This window comes from Arachis ipaensis, chromosome B09 (assembly GCF_000816755.2).
Source record: "Arachis ipaensis cultivar K30076 chromosome B09, Araip1.1, whole genome shotgun sequence".
Classification (NCBI taxonomy): Eukaryota; Viridiplantae; Streptophyta; class Magnoliopsida; order Fabales; family Fabaceae; genus Arachis; species Arachis ipaensis.
The window spans coordinates 48197324-48208293 of NC_029793.2; the positions used below are offsets into that span (position 1 = coordinate 48197324).

A 10970-nucleotide genomic window follows, 5' to 3' on the forward strand; every position below is an offset into this window, starting at 1 on the left:
TGAATTCAATTTATTAAGAAAAAGAGTCACTACAAGAAAATAAGCTTTCTGCCACGCTTTTAAAGCGTGCCGAAAAGTGCTAAAAAGGGTGCCGACAGTTTTTCGCCACGCTTTTTGAGTTATCGGCACGCTTTTGAAAGGGTCACATCTGCGAGCGTACCAGTTGCTCTATCGCCACGCTTTTGTGGATCTATTGGTACGCTTTCTTTTTTGCCACGCTTTTAACTCTTGCCACGCTTAAAAATGTGGCGATATGTATTTACCTATCGGCACGCTTTAAAAGCGTACCGAAAAATGAAAGATATGACTACGCTTTTGAAACGTGCCAACAATAAAAGATATGGTGTCACTTTTGAAGCGTGCCAATAGTCAAAGAAACATGGACCTATTGCCACGCTTTTAAAGCGTGGCTATACCCCTATCATTAAAAAAAAATCTGGCTATACTTTTAGAGTACTCTAATGCACTCCAAAAACAATAAAAAAACATTGACAAAAATCTGTGAATATCATTTAAAAAAATTAATTAATAAAAATTAGTATTACATTAATAAAATTCAAACCAAATTAGCTATATCAATCTCTTATAACCAAAGTAGTTATAAAATACAGTGGGATAAAAAATATCAATACATATAAAACTTATTAAAAGTCATTAACTTATTCTATCTGTCATTTTTTGTGTAGAAAATAAAAAAATAAAAAAATTAGTATGAACAATCCAAACATAATATTGTTAAGTTTCGCAGTTTATAGGCAAAAACTCATGATGCTGAATCTTGTAGCTCACATCATTGTGCTTTAGAGAAAGGAGATGGCCCTCTTGAAAGAACTTCTATCATTTTTGTAGCACTTGAGGATTTTATATTCTTCATGCATGACTATCAATGCAGTTTCTTTACTTCCCATTCTTCTTACCTGCAACAACAAGTTTAAAAGAAATGCCATGAAAACACACTCAACCATTTTATCTTCATTTAATAATGATTTCAACAAGTCTAGGCACAATTACACAAAACATACTGTAGTTTTGTATTGTAACTATCAGCTTGAAAATGATGTTATACCTTTCTGAAACCACGATCGCCGGACAGTACGCCGTATGTGTCGCTCATGTCTTTCTAAGATCTCATGGACGATGTGAATTTGAGATATTAAGGGTCCTGAAAAATCAACCGTGTCTCCTTGATCCTGTGAACTCTGTAATGAAGGAAGTAAAAAACCAATACACCAAGCACTACACTTAGATTTATTGGATTTGTTGCTAAAATATCGGTATTAAACCCCAAACTTCTGGCGGATGGCCAGTAACTCAAACAAAGAAAAGAATCGGTTACATTTTTCATATGATCTCATCTCCTCTTCTATTATGGATAGACTAATTTTCTTTCTATGATTCCGAATTTGTTTTATTTAGAATTTTTTTAATAATATTTATATATTAGTGGTCGATCAATTGGATTACAAAATTTCCCATAAAAGTCATATTTTTTAGCTAGTTTTTTTTTTCAATTGTAAAATCTCTAGTTGTTTTATTTTAATAAATAAACACTTTCTAAAAAGATTTCCTAATAATAATAAAAAGGGTGGCATTGTGCTAAAAAGGGAAGGAATAAGGCAAGCAGAATGTTAATTTCTCAACTTTACCTTAAAAGAGTCCTTCCCCTGCGCTGCGTTCTTGGACAAACGAAAAAAGAATTTTTGAGGTGAAATCAAAATAATATAATTCTAAAAAGTAAGAGCAGCAAATTAAGTACACGTAAAAAGAGATATGTGTTTGTATTTTTCTATTTTTTTAGAGTTAAACAAAGGGATTCGCAAATAAAAGTGCTAATGCTACAACCAGCCCATAAATTGTTAACGCTTCCATAAACGCTAGACTAAGCAATAAAGTACCCCGTATTTTTCCCTCTTCCTTTTGACAATTTACATAATCCGTGTTACTAATCCCTTGTGTATCTTGGTGCTTCTAACCATCCACTTCTTTTTTTTGAGCTGCCCTTATTTTCTGTTTCTGTTAATACATGAATAATAAATCATCCAAACAGTAGCAAAAAGTCAATCTCAATAAGGTTGGTCTTTTGAGCCCGCTTCAAAACAAGATTACTAATTATCCAATCCTGGGGTAATAAGACTCGTCTGTTTCTATTTTTTTTTCACTTAATTCTTTTACATAGAAAATGAGACTCAATATTTTGACTGCAATTTCAAATTATCATACCATAGAAATAACATATATAACCATAGAAGAGTGTGGGTGAGAGGGGATTGAATCATTCATCAGATACGTCTTCTTCCGTGATCCATTTTATGTCAACTCTCTTTATCAAAAAAAAGGCCTACTTTACAAATAAAGGGAAGGTCGTTTCCCGGGAACCTTGCAACCTTGCGGTTCCCGGTAACCGGCCGCATCGGCCCGGTAACCTTCGTCACCGTCGGTTCCCGCAACCAAGCCTTTTTTTTATTTCTTTCTGAAGGGCTTGCGGTTCATTACACCAAAGGCTTTAAGTGAACTATTGAAGCTGTCGAAAGAGTACCAAATGCTGACGAAGGTTACCGACTTTCGGTGGACGCGGAGCCAACGAGTCTTTAAGTAAGTGGGCGAACAGCGTAACGAGTCTAAGGTTACAGAAGCGTTCGCCAACTTTGATAGGTAAACGCATTGCAAGCAAATAGAGCAGAGAGCTTACCATCTGTTTCTATTAGATTAGAGTCGCAAGCTTGTTGTAGTCGGTCCGTGAAGGGAGAACTTGTTGCTTACTTGCTATATCCCCACGTTCTTGCACGGCTCGTTCTTCGAGCCCTACTTCAAGGTTCAAGGGCTCCCCGTTCGTTCTACCGTCCAAAAAAAGGCCGTATGGAGTATAGCCAAGTGGTAAGGCATCGGTTTTTGGTACCGGCATGCAAAGGTTCGAATCCTTTTACTCCAGATTATGAACACCCGATCGGATCTGTCAAGAACGAGCTGACGACAACAGGGGAAGCGGCTGATTGCTGTCCCTGAGCCCAGCCCGGGAGGAATGCATGGTTCCCTGGCGCTTCATGGGCTTGCTTTCTTAATGCGTTCGCAGTCCCCCTCCCTCTTATCTAAACCTCCCCCACTCCCCATACGAATTTGAACTACGATCCCCTGGAGCAAAACGAACGCTGTGGATACACGAATGCTGTCACCGAAGGTGTCAAAAAACTTACGGTAACACATGATTTTCCCTGCCGGAAAACTAGACATATTCAAAAAGAGTTGAGCAGGTCATTCATTGGGGATCTGGTGGGTCTACGTTAAATGATATTTTTTTGGATATTACGGAGTATGGCTTTGCCAGTCATTACTTTCACGAGGCATAAAATATCCCATATTCTATTGGGGGCCGGGGGTTGGCGGATAAAGAAAGATGGACAGTAAGGATTGCGTAATATCAATTTTTCGGCCTCGCTTAGGTTCCTCTCGATTCTCCCCGGATTTGAGCCTTTGACCTGCCCGACATGCTGTTGACTTGGAGATGAATTCTTCGGCCGTACCTTCTGCGGTCGTTACACTCGGTCGGTCATGCTGGGACCAAAGAAAAGTAGAAGCCTCAACCGTGTGTGTCGAAGGCATTATAACTACAGTACACGACCACCAAAATCAACATCTACATCCCGTCGCTACCCTTTCAGCCCTTTAAATGTTCATCTTCCCGCGTGAGGGTGATCGGCGTTTTCGTTCACGAAGCCAACCGAGTAGCTCATGGGAAGGAGCATGTGAGGGAGAAGGACAAAACTTCGTCTCTTCGAACGGAGCCCTGGTTTCCTTTTTTACTATGTAACACCTCCTCATCAACAGACGTTTCCCGAATAACCCTTCATTCCAGGAAAAACCAGCGCTTGTTAGCAGCTGAATCACTCTCTCCTCTGAGGCTTTCCTCTTTCCTGTCCTTCCACGGGAAAAGTTAGAACTTCAATTGCTTTCATACTTGCGTGCTTTTCGAAACTCTTGATCTTCTCTTTCTCTCCCTATTCCATGATAGTAAAAAACAAACTACCTACATAGAAAAACCTTGAACAAAAGAAAGGTTTCTCCAAACGGGGATGGTACCCTTCCTTTGTTCTTTGTCCAGCTACTCGGTCAATGAAGATGGAAAGGTTGTTTTGTAACCCAGTTCGGTGTAGAGATAAAGGACAGTAGGCCATTCCCTTAGACTGAAAGGATCTTTCCCTCGGATTCTTTCCTTCGGCTTAACTTTCAATAGTGACACAGCTGAGCCTATATTGATAGTTTTTCATTTACAGCTTTTGAATCGACAAATTAAATTTCGTCATTTCACTTTTAAGGTATACTTTTCTTCCATTCTTTCCGACCAGACAACTACTATTTCTTTCCTAGAGCTAAGAGAAGCTAAGCCATATCGCACTGTATACAGCCATTTATTTTAGGGATAGTTGCATCTTGACTTTCCCGTATTCCATGGAGCAAGCCTCTTGTATAGGATTTGACAGAATTGAATCTGCAACTCTTTTGCAAACTCTTCCTTCTTCCTTGTCTGATCCGGCTTTCCCGATTAGATCAGTACCTTTTTTCATTGAGATCGGGAAAGAAAGTTGCTCTTTAGGTTAGGAAGGGGTCTATCCGCAGCAAGCCCCACTAGTAAAGTCAAAGGGAAAACGATAGGACCGATGCTCTTGCTGAATTGACAGGCCTTCTTGACTCATTTGCAAGGTTTCTGTATCCATCTTGCTTGCAGCCTTAGAGAGCTATTCATTGCTTTCAAGTACTCCCCGAGTATCACGCTAAGATATTCCTTTTTTTGTTCTCGACAGAACCCCTTTGCGAAGGAAGCCCAAGAGAGCAGTAAGGGGCGCTGCCTTCTACTACCATTACCATAGTTGAGGAAAAGTCACTCCTAGCTCGTCGCCTTTCTATCTGTGCTAATCAATAGGTACCCGCCCATGGGCCAATGGATTTGTGCTATAAAAAGAAGGAGTCTCTTTCTTTACGTTTAGTCTCTTGCCTTGTCCTTGTCTTCCATTTCTTTCAATCTTCTTGCCTTTTAAGGTATAGAAAGTATAGAAAGAAATAGTAAAAAATCTATAGGGAAAAGAAAGAGCGGAAGCGGTAGAGATGTGTGGCTATCTAAGAGGCATTTATCTATATTCCTAAGTCTTCCCTTCAACCAAGGCTTTCTCATTAGTGCCTAGCTTGCCTATTCTTCTTTCCCGGTGTAGAGTTTCTTCGCAGAGTCCCATCTTTTACCTAGTTGCCCCTTCTTCTTTGACAGGAAAGTCTCGTAGGAGAAGCTAATTCGAAAGAGGAAAGTACGTTCCGTAAAGGGAGATTCCCACCAACTATCACACATTCTATTTTATATTAATTATTAATGTATGGCAGCTTTTCCCCTTTTCAGATAACATAAGCTTTAGAGCCAACAACCTTATAGCAATAGAATCAACTGCAAGCAGTGGGATCTTTTTCGGTTTGAAACCTAACTCCTACGCATCAGCCTTAAAGGAGCCAATAAGCTTTAAGGGGAAAGGGAACCGTGAGATCAACAGATTTATCAGCATACCACCAAACGTACTCACAGCAAGCGCGAACTCGTAAACTGAGTTGCCACTTCTCTGTGAAGTCTATTTCCTTTCTCATCGAGCTTAGCCTCGTGGTCAGTCGCCAAACGCTCAACATAACCCCAGTCAGGAGTGTTTAGAGCTAATTGAAATGAGCCCGGGAAGGCGAATCAGCCGACCAAACAACAGGAGGTAATTGTAGCTGTCGTCAACCAAGCAACGGAAATGAGCTACTGAGCTACTTCGGCCGGAATGAAACCTGTTGTTTAGGATGTTTTCCTCTTCTCTTTAGTGAAAGGTACCTAGGACTAAGGCAGCTTGAAAGGGCTAATTGAATAGGTAGTTGTGACTAATCCCGTAGTTCAATAGTCTGGAGTTGAGCTAAAGTACCCGTATAGGTAGTTAAAAGAGTTCTACTTTTGTAGCTTCCTTGTTCTTGAATGAACTACCAAAGGGCAGCTAATGAAGCATATCCCGTGGGCTGCTAATGAGTTCCTTGTTGCTTTGTTTCCGCTTTCCTGTTTTCGGAGATGCGAGTCAATTTGCTGTGTTCATACAGGTCACGCGGTGGTTCTTAGAAGGTCTACTCACGTCAAGGTCTTCCGACATCTAAACGTTGGAAGCACCATTCCCTCTTAATATTTTTGCTGACTGGCATACTTCCTTTCTCTAGGCTTGATGGACGGGCTGATTAGCCATAGCTACTCCCTTCCCCTTCCTTGCCCTTGCCCTAGCCTCCGATCTATTGAAGTCGATCTTTCTTCCTTCCTGATTGGCTGTTAGCTAGAAATCCGATGTTGCTACTGAAACCGCGTACTAATAGGATTCTTCCGAAAGTCCTTGCCCACTCTTTATCCATCTTAGGTTGAAAAGTCTATGATAGTTGCTTCATGTCTTTGTCTTGTGCTAGCCCTTTAGCTGCCATTGGATGAAAGGGGGGATACGTATTCACTTAGGTCTCCGAGCCTTGCTAATTCACTGATTGGACTTTGACCGGCATAAAGAGATCAAAAGTGAGCTTCCTTAGGTGCAATTGAAGAGGAAGAAGAAAGCCAACTCCTATGCAGGTAGAAAACCTGTCGCTGTAGATTCGATTAGAGTCATCATATAATAAGAGGTGATGATGGGAGAAATCCATTCATAGCAGCCAAAGAAAGGTGCCTAGAGAAGCTAGATCAGAGCTAAGCAAGCTAGAAAAGAGTAAGTGCAAGGGCTACATTTAGACTAGGAACTCTCTCCTCTCCTTCTATTGACGAAGCAACTTAGAATAGGATAACCAATCCCAAGCGATAGAAGCTCTTCAAAGGCCGGACATAAAACTCTTCTTTCTATTTCCGAAGTTCTTGCCTATTCTCTCCTTGCCCTATGCTCTGTCGCCGGCAGACCTGTGTGTCTGTCTTTAAGCTAGCAAGCTACTAGTGGAGAAGAGGTCTGAAATTCAATAACACAACAAGGGAAGAACCCAGGTATTGATAGAAAATAGATGCTATTCCTCTGAGGAATTGACCGATCCTACTCTTGTCAATCACTTGAAAGAACTGCACTGAAGAGCCTCCAACAAATCCTATTTCTATCCTTCTTCTTCCTCGATAGGATAAGTGAGGAGATTAGCACCCTAGTGGATTGTCCATGACCTTTCCTTGCCTTTGACCTATTATGAACAATGCCTTGTAGTCCTCTACTAAGGAAGCGCTCATTTGACGAGGAAGAAAATCAACTATTGAATGTAAGCTCAATCCCAAGAGAAGCTAAAGAAAGATACAAATTGACAGGTACATTAGCTCAAATCAGACTACAAGCAACAACAAAGAACAGAGATAGAACCTTGAGACAGAGAAAGAAATAACGCAGGAAAGAACAACAATCACGCTAAAGCCTCTCCCTCTAAGGACTTGACTGACCTAGTAGTACAGTAGATGAACAAGGATAGAAGAGAGCAAGTCAGCTGCGAAGGAAGAAGAGCAACCCCTGTCCTCGTAAGATAAGAGAGCTTGTGTTGTGTTGATATTTGCTAGTTATTAATTGGAAGTTTTAAGCAGGAAGGAGCTACAGGATGTGGAAGACAAGTTTCTATCCTATAAAAGAAAGAAAGCAATTCATATCCTAAATTCTTTTATCGAGAGTAGTTGAAAGTAGTTGTCTGAACGTAGAGAGGGAGCGATATAATAGCACATGAATGCTTAATGACGAACTTGAAAAACAAGTAGTTCTTCCTATAGACCTATGAGCTAAAGAGCTTCTAAAAATGCGTTTTAAGAAAACCTAGGTATCAGACTACCCTACCACAGGGCTTCCTAACGTTCGATATGAGCTCTTTTTTTAGAGACCAGAACACCGTTCACAAGACTCGATAAGAAGTTGTCTAACCATGCCCAGACGGAATAAAACCCTCCGTAAACCTCACCCCTTATTGATGACTTTCCAAGTGGAAGTGGATTGTCCGAGTCTGATGCTTTCCCTGAAAGCGGTATTCTTCTTCTAGTTCTAAGCCTATGCTTTTAGTATGTGATATAAAGGATGCTTCCTAATAAAGGAGTCCTTGGTGTCGCCGTTGGTGATAGTATCCATCGAAGGATTCTCCTTAGCGAACTTCTTGCTTTAGTAAACAATAAGGGCCTTCTATTTCTATAAGTTTCTTAGTAAAGGAAGAAAAGGGGCTTGCTTTAATTTAAGATAGATATAGTCATTTGAACGTTAGCGCCCCCTGCCCCTATTTTTTTTAGTTTATAGTCATAAAGGAAAGCCCTTTGAGAACCTTACTAATAGAAAGGTGCTATGGAATTGCCCTAGAAAGCATTTTTTCTGCAAGTCATCTCGAGTTCAAATGCATCCAAGCAATTGGTATCCGATTAAAACAAAGAAAGCAACTGCATCGTAAGATGAAACTGTGTAAGAACTTCCAATCGATCTAGGAGCACGCAATGTCTATCGCTTTTACGTGGGCCCACACCACTGGTTAATGTGGTATGATCGTGTGCTGTCAAATTATAGGAAAGCGTGTCGTCCACAGTCCATATCTAATTAATGGAAAAGAGCCAAAAGTCCAACTCCATAGCTAACCTCAGAGATCGAAAATGTGATATTTACCTGCGGAGATCGGGCAACAATAAGATCCAAACCTATCCGAGAAGAGCGAGAGAGGGGCAAGTGATATTATGAGAGATCAGGAAGATGCGCCCCCAATTGGCCTGAATCAAACTATCGCTATGTGCTTAATGGAAGGCCGATCACTCGAGCTAATAATAGAGTTCAAGATCCCTCCGCACATTTCACATAGCCCAGCACGGCAAAGAAAGAGAGAAAAGAGACAGGTTTTAGGCCCATGTGTGTGATTTTCCGGCTCACTCTGATGTGAAAGTCATCTTAGAATAGGGGTTGATGTCTGAAGTGATGTAGTTTTCTTCTTCCTATCGCTAGTTCAAGGCCGTCATCCAGTCTTCATGAACTGGTCTAAGCTATCTATAGTAAGGAAAGGAACCTTTTGCCTATTAGTAGTAGTAGCTTTTCTTGTTGTTAGCTTCCATCAACACTCATAAAAGTAAGAAGGCAAGGAGAGAAGGCCTCGTTAAAGGCAAAGAAAAAAGTCAAGTGAAAGAAGCCCGCAACGAATTCAGAATGATTAGGAAGGGCCGGACCTCTCTTGACCGAAGGCCTGACTTCTCTTCTCGAGCTCATGGACTTTGTTCATGGGGGGCACTGAGCAAATCGACTATACGGAACAATCAAGCCCGAATTCCCCTAGATGGAAGAAGAATGTGGACAGATGGAACCAAAGAGGTCCCTGCTTAGCGCAGGCTACTTTTGAGCCCCAGATCAAGAAGAAGGTGTCCCTTACACCGGACCGGAATCTCCATCCCGATTAGGAACCACAATAGTGATTCTCAATGGCTGGTTGTCTTTCAGAACCTGCTTCTGTGCTGACCAAGAAGCAGAACCAAAGCGAGCAAGCAGGACCAGTACCCTTAGTTGTTCTATACCTTGCAGGAGAAAGGAAAAAGTAGCCATTCGGGTATGAAGTTGCTTGCACATTTCCCCCCAACTCACACAGCTAGGTTTCGAGAGGGCTCTATCGATCTCCGGAACAGGGGAAGAAAGGGAGGATATCCGAAAGTCTCAGAGAATAGGGATAAACTACTCAGGATATCCTGATAACTAACCCACCTCGAGCTGATTTTGAGAAACCCATTTACGCCTTTGAATGAGAGATTTGGGATATGTGGCCAAATCCTCTTCTCTCTTTCGCCCATCTACCTCGGCTGCCTTGTCTTCTTCAGTTGGAACATAACCCAGCCTATAAGTTGCCTTGTGATTCACAAAGTTTGGTGACCCCTTGCTCTTTCTTCCCCAAGCCAAGTCCAGGGAAATGTCCCATCTCTATATGAGCCACGTAATGATTTGCATAAGATAAAAAGAAAGGGGCACCCTTTCTATAGCATTAACAAACTGGAACCCGGTTAGATTAAATCCTGCATTGTCATCCTTCACCTCGAAGAAAGCTATCTCCCTGTCAGCATCTCCATGGATAGTAAGAATTCCCCCATCTCTTGGCATCTTGATCTTTTGTTGTAACGAAGAAGGAACAGCACCCAAAGGCATGGTTACATGGCCTACCCAGTAACAGATTCAAAGAAACAGGGATATCTAGTACATGGAATTCAATATTCGCAACGCAACCACTGGCCCTCACTCAACCCTCGACCACTTCGTAGCCTTTTTCTAGGTTGCGTTTGACTTCTTCAAAGATGAAAGACAACCAGAGTCTTTGCTCCCTGGATAAGTCTCATCCGATGTCGCAACCGATGCTTAAAAGATCTTCTTATATCTTCTCAGTCTTCGATCGATCATTCTCTGCTTCATAGAGGAGGGGGTTCCCAGCTAACAAGGAAGCGGGATTTAAAATAGAGGTCAATTCTAAACTGGACCGAGATGGCCTATACACCAATTTACCGGCACTATGACCCCCCTGTACCTTAAGGGGGATTGGGAGCCTGTTGTGATGGGCCTACATTCTCCCCTGCTCCGGCAGCGTTCGCCGAATCCACTCGCTGCCTTACCGAGGAGGGCCCTATGTCTTCCCTGGGATCAGTGTCTCTAAAGTGCTTTTCGTAAGCCGGTCAATGGTTGGCTAAGATCCTCTTGATGACTTCGGAAGAAAGCTTTCACTCTAGTTCTGGGGAGCTTGACGACACTTCCTTACTAACCTGTATTAGACTATTCCAGAGAAAAGGCGCAATCAGACGAGATGGGGATAAAGGAAGAAGGAAACTGGAAAGGCGGCTAGCCATCGCTCCTCTCGAACTTAGATACGTAGTGAAACGACTATACGTATCTTTTCCCTCTTTTTTCTTGGTAAGGAATTCCTTCAGGAGTTGATCCAGTGGCATCAGAGTTCCCAACTGTTCTGGTCCGTTTACGGTTATTGCTTCTGTG

At 41.8% G+C, this 10970-nt stretch overlaps 1 long non-coding RNA gene across 1 annotated transcript in view; it reads right to left on the minus strand.

The window, feature by feature from the left end:
* Positions 819–10970, minus strand: part of LOC107617265 — a 20752-nt gene continuing 10600 nt past the window's right edge. Inside the window, exon 4 of the long non-coding RNA XR_001614881.2 lies at positions 819–917. This is a non-coding gene — a long non-coding RNA (uncharacterized LOC107617265). The remainder of the gene's footprint in view (positions 918–10970) is intronic.